General features: G+C 40.8%; 1 pseudogene; it reads left to right on the top strand.

Annotated features, from left to right (window-relative positions):
• Window positions 1-1385: 1385 nt before the first annotated feature.
• On the top strand, window positions 1386-11222 carry LOC123824258 (annotated as a pseudogene).
• The last annotated feature ends 9682 nt before the right edge of the window (window positions 11223-20904 follow it).

Raw genomic sequence — 20904 nt, forward strand, 5'->3', positions numbered from 1 at the left:
GGAGGGGAAAAAGAGAGGGAGAGAAACATCAAAGTGTCGTTGCCTCTTACATGGCCCCAAATGCGGACCTAGCCAGCAACCCAGGCATGTGTCCTGACTGGGAATTGAACTGGCAACCCTTTCATTCGCAGTCCGGCAGTCAATCCACTGAGCCACACCAGTCAGGGTGTTCTTCAGTGTTTTTTTCACTCTATTTGAAGGTCTTGTTTATTGTTATGAATTGTTTATATTTTAAAGTTTCTAAACTTTTTGTCTTATTTGTTGCGAATGGTTTTGATTTTTGGTTTCTTTTAAATTTTACCTTGAATTTAGCTGTCGAGATTTTATGGCCCAGCATTTGTAGAGATTGGTTTTAAAAAACAGAGCAATGCAGGCATACCTCATTCTATTGCGCTCTGTTTTATTGCACTTCATAGATGTTGTGTTTTGTTTTGTTTTGTTTTCACAAATTGAAGGTTTGTGGCAACTCTGTATCGAGCAAGTCCATCCATACCATTTCTCCAATAGCGTTTGCTCAGTTTGTATCTCTGTGCCACATTTTGGTAATTCATGCAATATTTCAAACTTTTCATTTCTTTTTTAAAAAATATTTTATTTATTTATTTTTAGAGAGAGGGGAAAGGAAGGAGAGAGAGAGGGAGAGAAACATCAGTGTGTGGTTGTTTCTCATGCACCCCCTACTGGGGACCTGGCCTGCAACCCAGGCATGTGCCCTGACTAGGAATCGAACGGGCAACCCTTTGCTTCACAGGCCCGTGCTCAGTCCACTGAGCTACACCAGCCAGGGCTCAAACTTTTTCATTAAAATATTTGTTATGGTTATCTGTGATCAGTGATCTTTGACTTTACTATTGCAATTGTTTCAGGGTACCACAAACTATGCCCATATAAGATGGCAAAGTTAATGAATAAATGTGTGTTCTGATTGCTTCACTGACTGGCCATTCTCCTGTCTTTCTCCTTCTCCCTGGGCTTCCCTATTCCTTGAGACACAGCAATATTGAAATCAGAACAATTGATAATCCTACAGTGGCCTCTAAGTGGTCAAGTGAAAGGAAGAGTCACATATCTGTCACTTTAAGTCCAAAACTAGAAATGATTAAGCATAGTGAGGAAGAAAAGTTGAAAGCAAAGGTAAGCCAAAAGCTAGGCCTCCTGCACCAAACAATTAGCCAAGTTTTGAATGTAAAGCAAAAGTCCTTGAAGGAAATTAAAAGTGCTGCTCTGGAGAACATATGAATGATAAGAAGAACAGCCTATTGGTGATGTGGAGAAAGTTTTAGTGGTCTGGATAGAAGATCAAATCACCCACAGCATTCCCTGAAGCCAAATCCTAATCCAGAGCAAGGCCCTGAGTTTCTCCAACTTTGTGAAGGCTGAGGGAGATGAGGAAGCTGCAGAAGAAGAGTTCGAAGCTAGCAGAAGCCATCGTCAAGGTGTAAAACTACAAGGGGAGGCAGCAAGTGCTGATGTCGAAGCCGCAGCGAGTTCTCCAGAAGACCTAGCTAAGACAGTTGACGAAGGTGGCTACACTGAAGAACAGATTTGCAATGCAGACAAAGCAGCCCTCCTTCTATTGGAAGAAGATGCCATTTAGGGCTTTCACAGCCAGAGAGGAGAAGTCAGTGTCTGGCTTCAAAGCTTCAATGGACAAGGTGACTCTCCTGTTAGGGGCTAATGCAGCTGGTGGCTTTAAGTTGAGGCCAGTGCTCATTTACCATCCTGAAAGTCCCTGGGCCCTTAAGAATTATGCTAAATATACTCTGCCTGTGCTCTGTGGATGAAACAACAAAGTCTAGATGAATATTTTAAGTCCAATATTGAGACCGATTGCTCAGAAAAAAATGCTTTCAAAATACTACTGCTCATTGACCATGTACCTGGTCACCCAAGAGCTCTGATGCAAATGTACTATGAGATTAATGTTATTTTCATGCTTGCCAACACAACATGCACTCTTCAGCCCATGGATTAATGGATTTTTCATCCATTGCAGACCAGGTCCCCGGTAGGGGGTGCACAAGAGGCAACCACACACGGATGTTTCTCTCCCTCTCTTTCTCCCTCCCTTCCCTTTCTCTCCAAAAATAAATAAATAAAATATGTTTTTAAAAGAGAAATTGCCACAGCAACTCCAACGTTTCACAACAACCACTCTGATCAGTCAGCAGCCGGCAACATTGAGGTCCTCCACCAGCAAAAAGATTGCAACTGACTGAAGGCTCAGGTGGTGTTTACCATTTTTTTGCCATAAAGTGTTTTTAATGAAATTATGTACAGTGCTTTTTTTTTTGACATAATGCTGTTGCACATTTCATAGACTTTTATATGCATTGGGAAACCAAGAGTTTTGTGTAACTCATTGTATTGTGATATTTACTTCATTGTGGTGGTCTGGAACCAAAACTGTAACAGTTCCAAGTTATGCCTGCAATTTGAAAAGCATTTGAAGATCTTTAGAGGCATTAGATAAGCAAATACCTATCTGATGTGCTTTGGTGTTGGTGCTATAATAATGCTGAGAGTACGTGTGTACTGAGGGCTTGCCAGATGCCAGGCACACTGCTCAGTGACATCAGTAATCTCATTTAATTTCCATCCAAAACTCATAAAGAAGGTATTATAATTATCTAGAAAGGCAGAAAACATCACTTTTCTGAAGTCAGCTGGTAACAGCTGTCTCCAGATTCTGCAGTTCTAACAATTGTGCTCTATATCTCTGGCATTAAAGCCTGAGGGCCTTACATATGGTTACACAGGTTGTGTGTAAACCGTTCAACTCCAAGAAGCACCATTCACGTGACTGGTACTCCCTAGAGTTGTGCCAGGCACAACCTGCATGACCATATGCAGTTTTCCTGTGAGTTCTTTTTCTTTGATTAAAGAATATTAGAAAATAGCCCTGGTTGGTGTGGCTCAGTGGATTGAGCACCGGCCTGCGAACCAAAGGGTCGCGGGTTCGATTCCCAGTCAGGGCACATGCCTGGGTTGCAGGCCACATCCCCAGTAGGGGGCATACGAGAGGCAACCACACATTGATGTTTCCCTCTATTTCTCTCTCCCTTCCCTTCTCTAAAATATAAATAAATAGAAATAAATAAATAAATAAATAGAAATAAATAAATAAAACCTTAAAAGAAAAAGAAAATATATTTGGCCCTTGGAGATATGAGATCTGACTGTGAGGATGTGATCAAACTTCTTTCACCTTCTTGATCTTGACCTTCCCATAGAGAAAAGCAAAGGGTTCAGCCAAATCAATGATTTCAAAAAGTGTGGCATGGGTTCCAGAGGTGACATCAGACATGCTTATAGAAGGTGATTCATATGGTTATTTCTTAACAGTAAACAAGCTTATCTTATGTTATCTTCTAATAATGGTATGTTACTGATTCTTCATTTCTGATAGTCCTATGAAGTTCCTTCTAAAATAATTTTTGCAAGTAAAAAGGTTAGTTGATTTAAACAGAAACATTAGGTGTAGTCATATAGGTAGTACTTTGAATGTTTATTTCTTTATTACCTGTGACTTATAACCAGAATGTAAATTTCTTGGGAGCAGGACTTTTGTCTATTTTTATCACTACTGAATCCCAAGTTCCTAGAGCAATGGTGGCATGTAGTAGGTGTTCAATGAATGTTGTTAAAGTACTTTAAAAAGAATGAATGGGCCCTGGCTGGTGTGGCTCAGTGGATTGAGCGCTGGCCTGTGAACCAAAGTGTCACTGGTTCAATTCCCAGTCAGGGCACATGCCTGGGTTGCGGGCCAGGTCCCCAGTAGAGAGTGCTTGAGAGGCAACCACACATTGATGTTTCTTTCCCTCTCTTTCTCCCTCCCTTCCCCACTCTCTAAAAATAAGTAAATAAATAAAATGGGGTTTTTTTAAGGAATAAATGGACTTTAGGTTTCGGTACAGCATCTAAGGAGCTTAGACGTTGCCATTCCCATCCTCACAAATAAGAAACAAGCCAAAAAAAAGTTAAAAAGTAACAACTCTTTTAACATCCATTCAAAAATTGAGGTCACACGGGAAACCACTGCCCCCACAGTTGGAGAGACAGACCAGCAGATACAAAGAATCACAGTGTACTGCAGGAGAAACCCAGGAGCGAAAACCTTCAATGGAACTAGTACAGGGGTACGGAAAAGCTAAAGTCCACAAGATGAATGGCTGGAGTCTCAGTGTGGACAAGCTGTAGGGCACACCGTTTTGTGCGTTTTACCTGAGGTTACGATAGGGAAGATCTGAGAAAAAGTTTCTCTAACTCTGTAGGCAAAGAGCAAAACAGACACTTTTAAATACCTCAAAGCAATCTGCTCTTCTTAATAAGCCCTGCCTTCAGGAGAGACTATTTCATCAGATTCTAACTTACTGGGGTTTGACTCGAGCCTAACCTACCTAGGGGAAGGGAAAGAACCAGCTCCAGTCTCGTAGCCTTTTTATCTAACCTGACAGAAGAACAAAACTGAAAAGCACTTCTAAAGGTTACCTCCTAGGGCCACAGGCTTACTAAAACACAGTAACCTGATCACAGGAATATAGAATGCGCCCCCCCCGCCGCAACATCTCACCACACAAACAGCGTACTCGTATAGTAACAGGGAAATAGAATAAAGTAACTGCACATCTCAGACTGTATTTTTACGAATCTCTAGGGAACTTGAAAGCCAACAGGGGCAGAATAACAAGGGCACCAGAGGGGATTTTGGCTTCTGACATTTACAGCGAGAGCAAACAGTAAATCCAGGGTAACTCTTAGTCAGATAAACACAAAACCTCATAGCAAAGATGCATTTACCTCGGTTCCTTTTGATCAAGGCATCATGTTTGGCTTTGAACAACAACAAAAACACAAGGCATACTAAAAGATTAAAAACACAGTTTGAAGAAAGAATTAGCAGCTGAGTCAGGCTCGGACATGGCAAGGATGTTGAGATTAGCGGACCAAGACTTTTTAAAAATCATAGTTAATATGCTGAGGGCTTTCATGAAAAGTGGAAAGCATGTAAAAATAGATATGTAATGTGAGGGACCTAAGGACTCTGAGAAGGAATGAGAAGGAAATGCTAAACATCAAACATAATGTAACAGAAATTTACAATAATTTTGACAAGCTCATTAATAGATTGAAAATGGCCAGTGCAAGTGTCAGTGAACTTGAAGAAACATCAGTAGAAACGTCTAAAACTAAAATGCGAAGAGAAAGAAAGAAAAGATAAAATAACTAAAACTTGGGAGACATTTGCAAAAATTGTAACATACACATAATGGGAATACCAAAAATAGAGAGAAAGACAGAGAGAGAAACAGAAGAAATGTTTAAAGCAAAGAAGACTGAAAATTTCACATTAGTGATAAACAGGAAGCCAAAAATACAAGAAGCTTAAGCAACAGCAAACAAAATAAATACCCCAAAACTACACCAAGAAATATATTGAAGCTTCAAAAAACATAAAGAGAAAATCTTGAAATGAGCCAGAAGTGGAAGTAACCCTACCTTACCTACAGAAGAGAGAGGATAATAATTATACTTCTTTTCAAAAATCACACATAGGCCCTGGCTGGTGTGGCTCAGTGGATTGAGCACCAGCCTGTGAACCAAAGGGTTACTGGTTCGATTCCCAGTCAGGACACATGCCTGGGTTGTGGGCCAGGTACCCAACATAGGTGCTGTGTGAGAGGCAACCAATCCATGTTTCTTTCCCTGCATTTCTCCCTCCTTTCCCCTTTCCCTAAAAATAGACAAATAAAATCTTTACAAAATACAAAAATAAAGTTTTAAAAAATGAAGGAGAAACAAAGACTTTATTAGATAAACACAAATTGAAACATTTTGTTGACAATAGACCTGCCCTGCAAGTAGTGTTTCACAAAGTTCTTCAGGAAGGAGGACAATATTATAGTCAGAAACTCATATCTACATGAAGAAAGGAAAAACACTAGAGAGGGATAAATAAAGGTAAAAATAGAATCTTTTTTGGTTATTCTTAATTGACTTAACAGTTAACAGTTTGTTCAAATTAATAACAGCAGCAATGAATTCAATAATTAGAGCTTATGAATAAGTAAAATGAATCACAGCAATGTTATAAGGAATTAGAGAGAGGAATTGGGAATACTTCAATATAAGTTATTTACACTGGAAAGTGGCATCATGCTACTTGAAAGGGGACTTGGATTCGTTGTAAATGAATATTGCAAATTCAATGGTAACTCTTTAAAATTAAAAAAAATATATATCCTCACCTAAGGACATTTTTCCATTGCTTTTAGAGAGAGGGGGAAGAAGAGAGAGAGACATTGATGTGAGGGAGAAACATCAATTGGTTGCCTCCCTTTACACACCTGGACCAGGGATCGTATGTACCTCCAAACTGGGATCAAACCTGTAACCTAGGTATGTGCTCTGACTGAGAATTGAACCTGCAACCTTTCTGTTACAGGAATACAGGAAGGAAGAACTGAGCTCCCCAGCAAGTTCATGAGAAAGAGAGGAAGTGCCCTCCCCTGCCTCCTACAGAGTGAGGGCACCACAGCCAAGTCTGTTTGAATGACCCCTGCCAGGTCCTGGTTACCTCCACTGAGTGCATTTCTGTGGGGAAGGGACAGCAACACTGAGTGGGGACATTCAAAGGTTGATGCCTGAGGCAGACCCAACCTCTAGGCTGTGGAGGTCTCACCTGCTGGTCTACTAAAAACTGCTCCCTGGAAAACTCGCTGAGGGCCAGGTGGGGGCAGTGTCAGACATTTGGGTTGCAACAGAAAACTTCTTGGGAGGCCCTACACCGGCACAGGTGACCAGCTTCAGAAAACATCAGAGCAGGATTCCAGGAGCTCCTCATTCAGCATGTCTAGAAACCAACTGTACCAGGTACAACAAACTGCTAAGTCAAACCACACTTTTTTTTCTTTTTAATCATTATTTTATCTTTTCTAATTTTTTTGTTCTTTTCTTCTTTTTTTGGTATTCATATCTTATTCTTTCTTTCCTAGTCTCACTCTATTTTTCTTTTTTTTTGTATTTTTTAAAGATTTATTTATTTTCAGAGAGAGGGGAAGGGAAAGAGAGAGGGTGAGAGAAACATCAATGTGCAGTTGCCTCATGTGCCCCCGCACTGGGAACCTGGCCCACAAACCAGGCATGTGCCCCAACTGGGAATCGAACCAGCGACCCCCTTGTTCACAGCCCACGCTCAATCCACTGAGCTACACCAGCCAGGGCTGTATTTTTTATTCTTTTTTTCTTCAGTTTTGCCTTTCCCACTCTTCATTGGAGTTAATTTTTATTTTTCCTCTTTCTCTACATATTTTATTATTTTTACTACAATTTTCTTCTTTCTTTTCTCTCATATTCTCTTTTTTTGTTTCTTTTGTCCTTTTCTACTTATTTTTTAAAAGATTTTATTTATTTATTTTCAGAGAGAGGGAAAGGGAGGGAGAAAGAGAGGAAGAGAAAATCAATGTGTGGTTGCCTCTCACACACCCCCAACTGGGGACCCAGGCTGCAACCCAGGCATGTGTCCTGACCAGGAATTGAACCAGCAACCTTTTGGTCCACAGGCTGATGCTGAATCCACTGAGCAACACCACCAAGGCTCTAATTATCTTTGTTTCTTTTCTTCTATTATTCTTTTTTAAAAAGATTTTTATTCATTTATTTTTAGAGAGGGGGAGGGAGGGAGAAAGAGAAGGAGAGAAACATTAATGTGTGGTTGCCTCTCGCATGCCCCCTACGGGTGGCCTGGCCTGCAACCCAGGCATGTGCCCTGACTGGGACTTCAACCAGTGACCCTTTGGTTTGCAGGCCAGAGCTCAATCCACTGAGCCATACCAGCCAGGGTATGGGTTCTTCTCTTTTTTCTTTTGTTTTTCTTTATTATCATTATTATTTGCTCTATGTTCCTTTTCTGTTTCTTTTTGTTGTTGTTTATGTTGTTTAATTTTTTTTTGTTGAGTTGTTTTCAGTTTTATTTTGTTTTGTCTTATTTAATTTGGTCAGCACCTGTACAACAATTTGCACAACATAGTCAGGGTTGAGCCCCACAATCAACCAGCCCAAGGGTTGAGCTATCCCACAAATGAGACAACAGCAATTAAGGACCAATTATTGGGGGGAGGGGGATGTAAGGGGGCTAAATTGTAATGGAAAAATACAATAAAGATTAAGTCAAAATAAGCCCTGGCTGGTGTAGCTCAGTGGATTGAGCACGGGCTGTGAACCAAAGTGTCCCAGGTTCGATTCCCAGTCAGGGTACATGCCTGGGTTGCAGGCCACAGCCCCCAGCAACCGTACATTGATGTTTCTCTCCCTCTCTCTCTCTCTCTCTCTCTCTCTCTCTCTCTCTCTCTCCCTCCCTCCCTTCCCTCTCTAAAAATAAATAAGTAAAATCTTTAAAAAAAGATTAAGTCAAAATAAAATAAAATAAAAATAATCAGAAATGCCATTAAAAAAGAACCAGTTCCAATAAGAGGACCTGTATCATTCACACAAGAGTCATCCCTAGAGCACCCAGCTCAGGTGATCAAGGAAACTGCACCACTGGGTGCCACAGGACACCTACTACAGAAGGTCACCTCATGAAGACTGGGAGTCATAGCAGTCCTATTTAATATATAGAAAGAGCCACAAAGAGACAGACAAAATGGGGGAAACAAATGAAACACATTTCAAATGAGAGAACAGAAGGATTCTCCAGAAAAAGAGCTAAATGAAATGAAGGCATCAATTTATCAGATACAGAGTTCAATGTAATAGTTATAAGCATGCTCAACAGCATGAAAAAGGACATAGAAACAATGAAAAATAACCAGGCAGAAATGAAGAATAACATATTTGAAATGAAGGATACAATTGAAAGAATCAGTAGGATGGATGAAGCAGAGGACCAAATCAGTGAATTAGAGGACAAAGTAGAAAAAAGTCACCCACACAGAACACCAAAAGAAAAAAGAATTGAAAATCAAAATGATAGTTTAAGGGATCTTTGAGACAACATGAAATGTAACAACATACAGGTTCCACATCATAGAGGTTCCATAAGAAGAGGAAAGATAGCAAGGAACAGAGAACACGTTTGAAGAAATAATAGCAGAAAACTTTCCTAACCTGGTGAAGGAAAAAATCAGACAAGTTCAGGAAGCACAGAGAGCCTTAATCAAGGCTCAATCAAAGAGACCCACACCAAGACACATCATAATTAAAACGGCAAAGGGTAAAGACAAGGAGAGAATCTTAAAGGCAGCAAGACAGAGGCAGTTAGTTACCTACAAGGGTGTTCCCATAAGAATGTCCCCTGATTTCTCAAGAGAAACACTTCAGGCCAGAAGAGATTGGCATGAATTATTCAAAGTGATGAAAAACAAAGACATGCAACCAAGAATACTCTACCCAGCAATCACTTAAAAATGAAGGCAGAATAAAGAGTTCCCCAGACAAAAAAAAGCTAAAGGAGTTCATTACCACTAAACCAATATTGCAAATAATGTGAAAGGACCTGTTTTAAAAAGAAATGGGGAGAGACAGGAATATCAGTACAATTAAAAATGGTAAAAAGCAAGTACCTATTTATAATAACTTTAAATGTAAATGGATTAAATGCTCCAATGAAAAGACATAGGGTAGTGGAATGGATAAGAAAACATGACCTATATATATGCTGTCTGCAAGAGACCTGCCTCAGAACAAAACATACACACATGCTGAAAGTGAAGGGTTGGAGGGAAATGTTCCATGCAAATGGACACAAACAAAAAAACCCTGGGGTTCCAGTACTTATATCTGACAGAATAGACTTCAAAACAAAGGCCATAACAGGTGACAAAGAAGGTTACTACATAATACTAAAGGGATCAATCTAACAAGATGGTGTAACCCTTGGAATATATGCACCCAATATAGGAACACCCAAATATATAAAGATGTTGGAAGACATTAAGGAAGAGATGGACAGCAATACACTCATAGCAGGGAATTTTAACACCCCACTGTCATCAATAGATGGATCTTTCAGACAAAAAAATCAACAAGGAGACAGTGACCTTAAATGACACACTACATCAAATGGATTTAATTGATATTTACAGAATATGTCATACTAAAGCAGCAGAATATACATTCTTCTCAAGTGCACATGGAACATTCTCAATGATAGACCACATGTTAGGACACAAAACAAACTTTAACAAATTTAAGAAAATTTAAGGGGGTAAATGCAGACAACTGTAAGTGAACAACAATAAAATAATTTTTAAAAAATTTTGAGCCCCCTGCAGTGGGGCTCGCACTGCCTTTGGCCAGTTTGTGAACCTCTCTGAGTTGGTACTGTTGACCTGTGCCTGGTCTGCAGCATTTCCCCCATAGTGCTCCCTCCTGCTGGGCCCCACAGTGCTGGTGGACCACAGTCAGTGGTCCAGGCCCTTGAACCTGCAGGAAGTAGAAGAGCGGCCACAGCACCTGCTGCAGGTTAAGTACAACGGGGTGCAAGTTGACGAGCTAGGCAAAGTGCTGACGCCCACCCAGGTTAAGAACCGGCCCACCAGTATTGCATGGGATGGCCTTAATGCAAGTAAACTCTGTACCTTGGTCTTGTCAGACCTGGATGCTCCAAGCCAAAAGGACCCCAAATATAGGGAATGACACCATTTCCTGGTGGTCGATACGAAGGGCAATGGCATTGGCAGTGGTACAGTTCTCTCCAATTATGTGGGCTCTAGGCCTCCTAAGAGCACAGGCCTCCACCGCTACATCTGGCTGGTTTATGAGCAGGACAGGCCACTGAAGTGTGACGAGCCCATTCTCAGCAACCGATCTGGAGACCACTGTGGCAAATTCAAGGTGGCATCTTTCCGCAAAAAGTACCACCTCGGGTCCCCAGTGGCCGGCACGTGCTACCAGGCGGAGTGGGACGACTATGTGCCCAAGCTCTATGAGCAGCTGTCAGGGAAGTAGGGGAAAGCCAGGAGACAGGTGTCACCCCGGGGGCCCAAGCAGTGTTCTCAAGTTCAGTGATGCATGTAGATTTCTCCTCTTCCCGGTTCCCATTCTCACAGGTGAGACCTGAGCAGATAGTGGTGTAGGGTGACGTTTCCTTCTGCCTATCCTTTGTCATTGTACAGGGTCACACAACCTGGTTTATGTTTTGATCAAATTTGGACTGCAGTTTGGGGGCTATTTTGGTACTAGGAGGTGGTCATCAGATTGTTCACATAAGAGCAACCCAGAATTTAAAGGAGAAAAAGTTTTGGTAAGAAGAACAGATCTACAGTAATAGTGCAGAGCATCAAACAATCTTTAAGGGAGATCTAAAAAAAAAAAAAAAGATTCCTTGTCTCTGCCATTGTGAGCCCAATCCAAAGTTGTGTATGGTGGCTTATTCTGAGATGTTTTCATAGCCCTGCCTCTCTCCAGGCAGCCAGAGGCTGGTGTGTCCACTAACCCCCAGTGTATGCACACCTCAGGTTGGTTATTAGGTGTCCGTGTTCTGCTCCAGCTCATTTAGAGAGCAGTACTGGAAAGAGCAACAGGGAGCATCACTTCCCTGTTAGGGCACTACTGTCTAGATGAGCAGCAGGGCTGTGTGAGAGGTTATCACAGATCCGTGAGTCTGTGTCTATTAAACTGACCACTCTTCATTGGTGTAACAAAAGCCAGTCTGGAATTGCTGAGTGTTGTGTTATTTCTGCTGTTTGTTTATAGTTGAATAAAAATAAAAACACTGTGGACAAAAAAAATGGAGAAAATTCAAATTATATCAAGCATCTTTCTAAATCACAATGGCACGAAACTAGAAATCAACCTCAATTAAAAAAAAAAAAAAAAAAAAAAACTCGGCCCTGGCTGGTGTAGCTCAGTGGACTGAGCATGGGCTGCGAACCAAAGTGTCGCAGGTTCGATTCCCAGTCAGGGTGCATGCCTGGGTTGCAGGCCATGATCCCTAGCAACCGCACATTGATATCTCTCTCTCTCTCTCTCTCTCTCTACCCTCCTCCCGTCCCTGTCTGAAAATAAATAAATAAAATTCTTTAAAAAAAAACATATAAAGCTAAAAAAACCCTCAAAAACATTCTAATACATGGAGACTAATACCATGTTATTAAATAATGAATGGGTTTTCAAATGAGATCAGGGAAAAAATGAAAAATTACCTGGAAACAAGTGAAAATGAAGAAACAATAACCCAAAATCTATGAGACACAGCGAAAGCAGTCCTGAGAGGGCAGTTCATAGAACTACACGCCTACCTCAAGAGGCAAGAAAAATCTAAAATAAACAATCTAAACCTGCACCTAAAAGAACTAGAAAAACAACAACAAATCCCAGAATAAGTCAAAGGAAGGAAATAATCAAGATCAAAGTGGAAATAAATGACATAGAAACTAACAACAAATGAAAAGATCAATGACACCAAGAGCCGAGCCGGTTCTTTGGAAAAAATAAACAAGATTGATGAACGTTTAATCAGACTCATCAAGAAAAAAAAGAGAGGACCCAAATAAAATAAGAAATGAAAGAAGGGAAATAACAACTGATATTACAGAAATACAGAGGATTGTAATAAAAATACTATGAACAAATGTATGCCAGTAAATTGGACAACTGGGTAAAATGGATAAATTCGTAGAAACATACAGTCTTCCAAAACTGAATCAGGAGAATCAGGAAACCTGAATAAATTGATAAGAATTGATCAAATTGAAGCAGTAATCAAAAAACTTCCAGCAAACAGTCCTGGCTGGTGTGGCTCGGTGGATTGATTACCAGACTGCAAACCAAATGGTTGCCAGTTTGATTCCCAGTCAGGGCACATGCCTGGGTTGTGGGCCAGGTCCCTAGTTGGGGGCACATGAGAAGCAACCACACATTGATATTTCTCTCCCTCTCCTCCCTCTCTTCCCCTCTCTCTAAAAATAAATAAATAAATACATAAATAAATATTTTTTAAAGTTAAAAAATAAATTAAAACTTCCAGTAAACAAACATTGTAGACTAGATGCCTTTACAGGCAAATTTTACCAATAATTCAAAGAAAAACTAACCCCAATCCTTCTCAAAGTAATACATAAAATTCAAGAAGAAGGACTAATTCCAAGCTCTTTTTATGAGGCCTGTATTATCCTAATTCCAAAACTAGGTAAAGACACTACAAAGAAACTATAGGTCAATATCCCTGATGAACTGAGATGCTAAAATTCTCAATAAAATATTAGCAAACCAGATTCAGCAATACATTAAAAAGATCACACACCATGATCAACTGGGATTTATCCTCAGGCTGCAAGGGTTGGTGCAATATTCGCAAATCAGTAAATGTGATACATCACAGAAACAAAATGAAAGATAAAAATCACATGATCACATCCACAGACACAGAAAAAGCATTTAATAAAATCCAGCACCTATATATGATAAAAAGTCTCAGCAAAGTGCGAGTAGAAGGATCATACCTCAACATAATAAATACCATATATCCAAAGCCTACAGCCAACATCATACTCAACAGGCAAAAACTAAAAGCATTTCCTTTAACATCAGGGACAAGACAAGGATGTCCATTGTCACCACTCTTATTCAACAAAGCACTGGAAAACCTAGCCACAGCAATCAGATAAGAACAAATAAAAGGCACCCAATTTGAGAAAGAGGAGCAAAATGGTCATTATTTGCTAAAGACATGGTCTTGTACATAGAAAACCCTAAAAACTCCACCAAAAAATTACTAGATCTAATAAGTGAATTTGGGAATTGCCTGAGAGAGGGGTGGAGATGGGAAAAGGAGGAAAAAGTGGGGACAACTGTAATAGCAAGAAAAAAATACGATACAGTAAAAAAATAAAGTAAAAACTGAAAACATATATAATCAGAGAAAATGTTTTCTGTAACTGAGATTTCAAAATAAAAATATTTCTAAAAAAAAAGAGATGTTTTGGCCTTGACTGCTGTGGCTCAGCGGGTTGGGCATCATCCACAAACTTAAAGTTCACCTGTTTGATTCCCAGTCAGGGCACAATGCAGGACCAGACCAGGTCCCCGGTGCTGGTGTGCAAAAGGCAACAGATCCATGTTTCTCTCACACATGGATGTTTCTATCCCTCTCTTTCTTTCTCCCTTCCCTTCTCTCTAAAAAGAAATCTTTTCAAAAAGATGTTCTAATGGGGCTAATGTTCTTTTGAAGTGCAAGTATGTGATTGTGTGTGTGTGTGTGTGTTTCCTCTTAGGAAGCCTAAGTTTCTTTAGTTTCAGTAAGTTTATAAAAAGCAGTCTCATAAGTAACAGGGCTGGAGCATCAGAAATATAACTCCTTCAGTATTCCTGTACATTTGTCCCCAGTCTGGCCAGGTTATTACTTTGATTTTTTTTTTTTTTTGGGCCAGGCTTAGATGTTTTTATCTGAATGTTGGCATTTAGACTTTCTTTTTTTGATCCTTAAGGTTTGGTTTATTATATAAGGGTTTTTCTCTTCAAAAATTGCTCTTTCATCATAAATTATTCATTCATATATGTAAGGATTTATTTGTGGTCTTTTGATTGTGTTCCATTTATTTGTGTTTTTGTGCAAATACCATACTGTTTTGGTTACTATAGCTTTGTAGTATAGTTTGAAATTAGGTAGGAAAGGAAGAATGGTGAAAGAAAGGAAGGAAGTTAGGAAAGAAGAAAGAAAGTTAGGAAGAAAGGGAAAAACTAGAGAAAAAAATTAGAAAGCCCTAGACAGAGCCAGACCTCCCAGGGCCTCGTGGCCTCCTCTTGCTGCAGGCAAGACTGCTCTTATTTCAGCTGGAGAATCTTCCATCCTTTCTTTAACTCTCCTAATAAGACTATTCTGCAGCATTTCTTGATCACATCTTGTGCCTCAGAGTCAGGAAGTGCTTAATGATGTCTAGCTAGAAACCCAACTGTTGCTCTTGGCATCATTTTTGCCTTGTCTTGCTGTTGGAAAACATGTAATCAGCAGCTCATGACCACTCTTATCTTCCCCTCTTCCTCTCAGTTGTAGTTCAGGGTCTCTTAACAGAGTTAGAGCTATTGTATAGGTTTGCATACACTGTGTTCTGTACGGCTCCAGGCAGTGCCAGTCAGCTAGACTTCAATATGAATGGTACCACTCGGAGTGAAGCAACTTATTATCCATCCCAGAGCCCTATGCGCCAGAAATGCCCCCAGGGAGCCCAACTGGTTTCTATAGCAAGTGAAGCCTCTGCATTCTTCTAATGTACTTCCACTCTGCTGGAAGCAGATGGGGAGGAAGTGAGACAACCCCCACATCCCCTTCAACCAGGAGCAACAGTAGTAATGGATATACCTCAACTTCCCTTTCCTCTGGCAGCCCTCAACCCTCACTAGCAGTCCTCACACAGGACTACAGAGAGCCCGAGAGAGGGAAGGCTTCTTTCTTCTTTGTTAATATTCTGTTGAACCTATATATTTGCATTTCATAATCAAAGTAATGCCCCTGCCAAACATCTTTGCAATTTCTCAATTCACAAGACATGCCCTCCTGAAAGCAAGAGAGATAATGCTTTCCTGGCTGCCAGTTTGGCTGTGGATAAAACAAGTGTTTATTAAGGAGACATCCTAGCTCTGTTCGCTAACATTCTTACTTCCTTCAAGGTCTCCCTTTTACCATCTTGTGGTTAATGGCAGGCTTGATTTTCCACACTTCTAAGAGGATTGTCCACTGAGGTGAACTGTTCTGCTGATTTGGGATAGACTTCTTCCAGAACTGAAGGATGTGATTACGAAATACAGCAAGGAACTTTAGCCAATCAGAGGCGGTCCTGCTATCAGAGGAACCCTCTGGGTTCTCCTTAGGCAATCCGGATCACAGAATGGAGGGGAGAGGGGAGCCACAGATAAATTCCTCAGTAGGGATAATCAAATCTCTAGGCACTGATTGGCTAATGTCAGGCCTCTGTGATTGCTTCACAAGGGAATGACCAACCATCATGCAGAAAAGCATGCAGGTGACAGCCAGCTTACTGGGGTCCCAACAACAAACTTTAGGCTTACTTCACATGAGGAAATGTTTGTTTGTTTTGGTGTGTGACTCACCCCCAGAGTTGTGAGAAAAGGAACCGCCTCAGCAATGGTTGTGGGCACAACCCAGAGTCACGGAGCCTGGGCCTCACGCCAAGACGTGGTGCTCAGCTACTGTTGGGTGCATCAGAAGAATCCAAAGGGGAAATGAGGTCATTTTTCTCTGCCTAGAAGCCTGTAAACTACTCTCCTTCCTCTTCTTACTGTCCTTTATCTACCTACTAGGTGATTAAGAAACCAGTATTTTCTTCCCCCTATTTTAGATTTAGTGATTCTCCCAGTTGGGTACTAGGTAGAGCAATTTGCTCCTTTTTAGTCTTGGATTTCACTGTAGGAGATAAACTTGTCAATAAACTAATCCAGAGATCTGTAGGCAGGAAAACCAGGAGGCAGCGAAATATAGCAGCCCTTCCTAGTCAACCTTAACCCCCAATACACACACACACACACACACACACACACACACACACACACAAATAAACACCCATGGGTACACACGGGTAAGGTTAAGCACAGAATACTAAGCATAGGGAACCTGACTTAGCTAGTGGATGGCAAGAGGCCACTTCATCATTCAGTACCTTGTTGACTTGACTGAGGGCTCAGACTCCTCCATTGCAACCAGAGAAGGCTAGGTGTTTTTTACAGATTAGCCTCTGGGTTGATTTAAATTGGTTTGCTTCCAGACAGCCTGGGGTGGAGGGGTGGAGCTTACAGAGCTCAGGACAAAAGGATGCTTTTAAAGGGGAACTTACAATAAAGGGCCAAAGACCTTGGGCAGTCAGTGGGACGCAGGTGGTCAAAAGGGAATAAAAATACGGCTTTATATTTTTAAAAGGAACTGCTAATTTATTGACTTCCTTAATATCTTGTATACATCTATATTTTGGTTGATCATCTTTGTCAAATATATCTTCCCTTTTTGAAAGATTTTCTTTGTTTATTTCTAGAGAGAGGGGAAGGGAGGGAGAAAGAGAGGGAAACATCAATGTGTGGTTGCCTCTTAGGCGCCCCCTACTGGGGACCTGGCTGGAAACCCAGGCATGTGACTGGGAATCCAACCAGTGACCCTTTGTTTTGCAGGCCACCACTCAACCCACTGAGCCACAGCAGCCAGGGCTATTTTCCTTTTATAAAACCGGATGCACAGTGGCATTGCAGGATGAGTGAGTGCTCTTTTAACAAATTACTCCTTGAATATCTCATTATTTTATAATTTATTCGATTCCCTTTAATTAAGTTCCTACTAAAGGATGGATGTTACACTTGGCCATGACAACCTTTTTATTAAAAAAACAAGACTTCATTTTATGATAATTGTGGATTCACATGAAATTGTAAGAAATTCACATGGATTCACATGGAATTGTAAGAAACAGCGTGCATAATTGTAGTCCAGTGTCACAACTGGGGTACTGATTCTGATAAAATTCATGGGCCTCAGCTAGATTTCATCAATTTTACATGCACTCAAGTGTGTGTGTGTGTGGTAATTATGTTCCGTTCCATTTTATCACAGGTGTGGATTTGTGTAATCACCCCGCCAAGTCAGCTGTAAAACTGTCCCATAACAAGAACCCCTTGTGCAATCCTTTATAGCCACGGTCCCCACCACATCATTCCCCTAACCGCTGGAAATGCTTCATTTCTACTATTTTGTCATTTCAAGAACATTAAAAAATTGGAATCATACACTATGCCCCTTTAGGATTGCTTTTTTGTCACTCAGTAATAAGTCCTTCTAGATTCATCCAAGCTGTCCTGTGCAACAATACTTTGTTTCTTTTTATTGCTGAGTTGTATGCCCTGGTATGGATGTTGGTTCACCTATTGGCTACTGCTGTTGGTTTAGCTATCCACTTCTTTTTTTTTAAAATAGATAATTGGAGTTGCTATGTTTTTTTAAGATTTTATTTATTTATTTTTAGAGAGAGGGGAAGGGAGGTAGAAAGAGAGGGAGAGAAATATGGATGTGTGGTTGCCTCTCATATACCCCCAAATGGGGACCCAGCCTGCAACCCAGGCATGCACCCCAACTGGGAACCGAACCTGCAACCCTCTGGTTTGCAGGCCAGCACTCAACCCACTGAGCCACACTAGCCAGGGCAGCTATTCACTTCTTGAAGGACATCTGGGTGGTTTCCATGTTTTAGAAAAACATGCTATGAATGTTCATGTGCAAGGGTTTGTGTGAATATTAAGTTTTTTTTTCCTCTAGGACAAATACCCAGTGTAGTAATTGCTACATCATGGTAATTACATACTTTTTTAAAAGAACCTGTCAAATTGTTTTCAAGAATGTCTGTACCATTTTCATTCTCACCAGCAACATACAAGTGATTCAATTTCTTCTCATCCTCACCAGGATTTGGTGTTGTCACACTTTTTTATTTTTAATTTCAATATTTTAATTTTGCTATTTTGGTACACCTTCTGATAGGTGTGCAGTGATATATTATGGTGGTCTTTTTTTATTAAATATTTTATTTATTTATTTTTAGAGAGAGGAGAAAGGAGGGAGAGAAACATCAATGTGTGGTTGCCTCTTGCCCCCTCCTGGGGACCTTGCCCATATAACCCAGGCATGTGCTCTGACTGGGATTCAAACCTGTGACCCTTTGGTTATCAGGCCTGCACTCAATCCACTGAGCTATACCAGCCAGGGCTATGGTGGTCTTAACTTATATTTCCCCATGATTAATGACGTTGATTATTTTTTCTTTTTTTAAAGTCACTGTTTTTTTAAGATTTTATTTATTTATTTTTAGAGAGTGAAGGGAGGGAGAAAGAGAGAGAGAGAAACATCAATGTGCAGTTGCTGGGGGTCATGGCCTGCAACCTGGGCATGTGCCCTGACTGGGAATCGAACCTGTGATGCTTTGGTTCGCAGCCCACGCTCAATCCACTGGGCTATGCCAGCCAGGGCTCTATGTTGATCATTTTTTCAAATGCTTATTGGCCATCTATATACTCCCTTCAGTGAAATGTTTATTTGTGTCTTTTGTATGGCTTCACTTTCACCTCCTTCCTCTGCCTAATAAGTTTCTCTAAGATATCAGGTCTCTTCTACAGTCCTTCTGTGAAAAACCACAGTGGAGTACAAGTCATGGATAAGGAAATGTACTGGGTCTCAGCATCTGCTCTGGCCATCCATCATAAATCCCAATTAGTCTTGGCCTGAACCTGAAGGATCTGAAGAAATCTTATCCACAGTGTTTTAGGGAACTATAGAAAGAGGGAGATGGAAATGGAGCTTCTACTAACTCCAAAAGTGCACGTTATCATACAGCAACAAAGCTTCAATTCATTGCTGCAAAAAGATCCTTATTCCCTGTCTTTAAGAAACCCAAGGCTTACATGCGTTTACTCATTGGAATATGAAAGACAGCTACAAGATTCCTCCTGGGAAGCTCCCCAAGCTGTTATTACACTATCAGTACCAAGATTGTTATAGTTATAGTAATTGTTTTAATAAACAGAGGCTGGGTATCAGGTCTCGTGCAGAAACCTACTTTTTAACATATATTCATTCATTTTTGTTTGTTTGAATAGTTAATTTTTATTGTATTTTTCCATTATCATTTAACCCCCTTATACCCTCTCTTGCCTTACCCACCATCCGCAATTATCACACTGTTGTCTGTGTCCACGGGTTCTTTTTCTTTATTCATGCACCCCTATGTTCATTGCAGCATTATTTATAATTGCTAAGATTTGGAAGCAGTCCAACTGTCCATCAGTAAATGAGTGGATGGAACAGCTATGGGACATTTACACAATGGAATACTACTCAGTCATAAAAAAGGAAAGCGTTTTACCCTTTGGGACAACATGGATGGACCTGGAGAACATTATATTAAGTGAAATCAGCCAGTCAGAAAATTACAATTACCATAGAGTTTCACTCATAGGTGGAATTTAAGGAACAAACTGAAATAGCAAGCAAAATAGAGATTCATAGATAGAGTGCAGGCCCACAGGTCTGGGGAGTGATTGGGGGATGGTGGAAGGTTTGTACAAAAAAGAAAAAGAAACCTATTCAGATGGAGGCTTATCCTATATGCAGTTGGCAATTGGCAAATACATACACTTGGATGTTCCTACCACTGAGGACTAAAATGGCATTATTTGGGTAAGCTGATGGGGCACCTGGACGTGGCCTGTTAGTTACTAGTTGATAAGTAGCCTCCAGTCTCCTCCTCAAAAGGCAGTGAACCAAGTCCCAAGTCTGAAGCACTGTTTCTTCAAGGGGGATCCTTTCCCCCGTCAGAAACTCTAACCATCCCCTAGGACTTCTGGACCTGGACCAAAGGGAATGGGAGTGAAGAAATAACGTCTCTTCCCTCTCCAGTTTATATTCTGTTACGTGATCAGATGGACAAGATAATATGCGAAGTGTGTAGCCTGGGAGCCTGACACTCAGTGAGACACAGAAGGGGTCCTCCCCGTGACGTCTGTTTCAGTGAGAGGTGTTTCAGTTTATAACGGACCTTGGATATGCGACGGTAGTTGCCAGGTGGTGACTTCAGGCACAGAGAAGAAACAGGAGCTGCTTGGAGACAGGCGCACAGGCCATAGTGATTCCGTGAAAATCAAAGGAGAAAACCGAGATCAGGGAACTCTTTGTGGGGGTTCCTAGGATAATAGAACCAGAAGAGGTAGCACGCTTCTCTAATTGGCAAACTAGGTGCTTGGCATGTTCAGCCTCTCTCTAGGGACTGGAAGGCAGTCACAAGCAGCCTCTCTGGCTTGGTGATGTTTGAGCAAAGACTTGAAGGAAGGGAAACATCAGACAAGTGGAGAGGGGGGAAAGCATTCCAAACAGAGAGAAAATAGTCACTGCAAGGGCCCTGAGGTGAGAATATATTT

This window comes from Phyllostomus hastatus, unplaced genomic scaffold, assembly GCF_019186645.2.
Source record: "Phyllostomus hastatus isolate PE091 unplaced genomic scaffold, TTU_PhHast_1.1 phas_contig_551, whole genome shotgun sequence".
Classification (NCBI taxonomy): domain Eukaryota; kingdom Metazoa; phylum Chordata; class Mammalia; order Chiroptera; family Phyllostomidae; genus Phyllostomus; species Phyllostomus hastatus.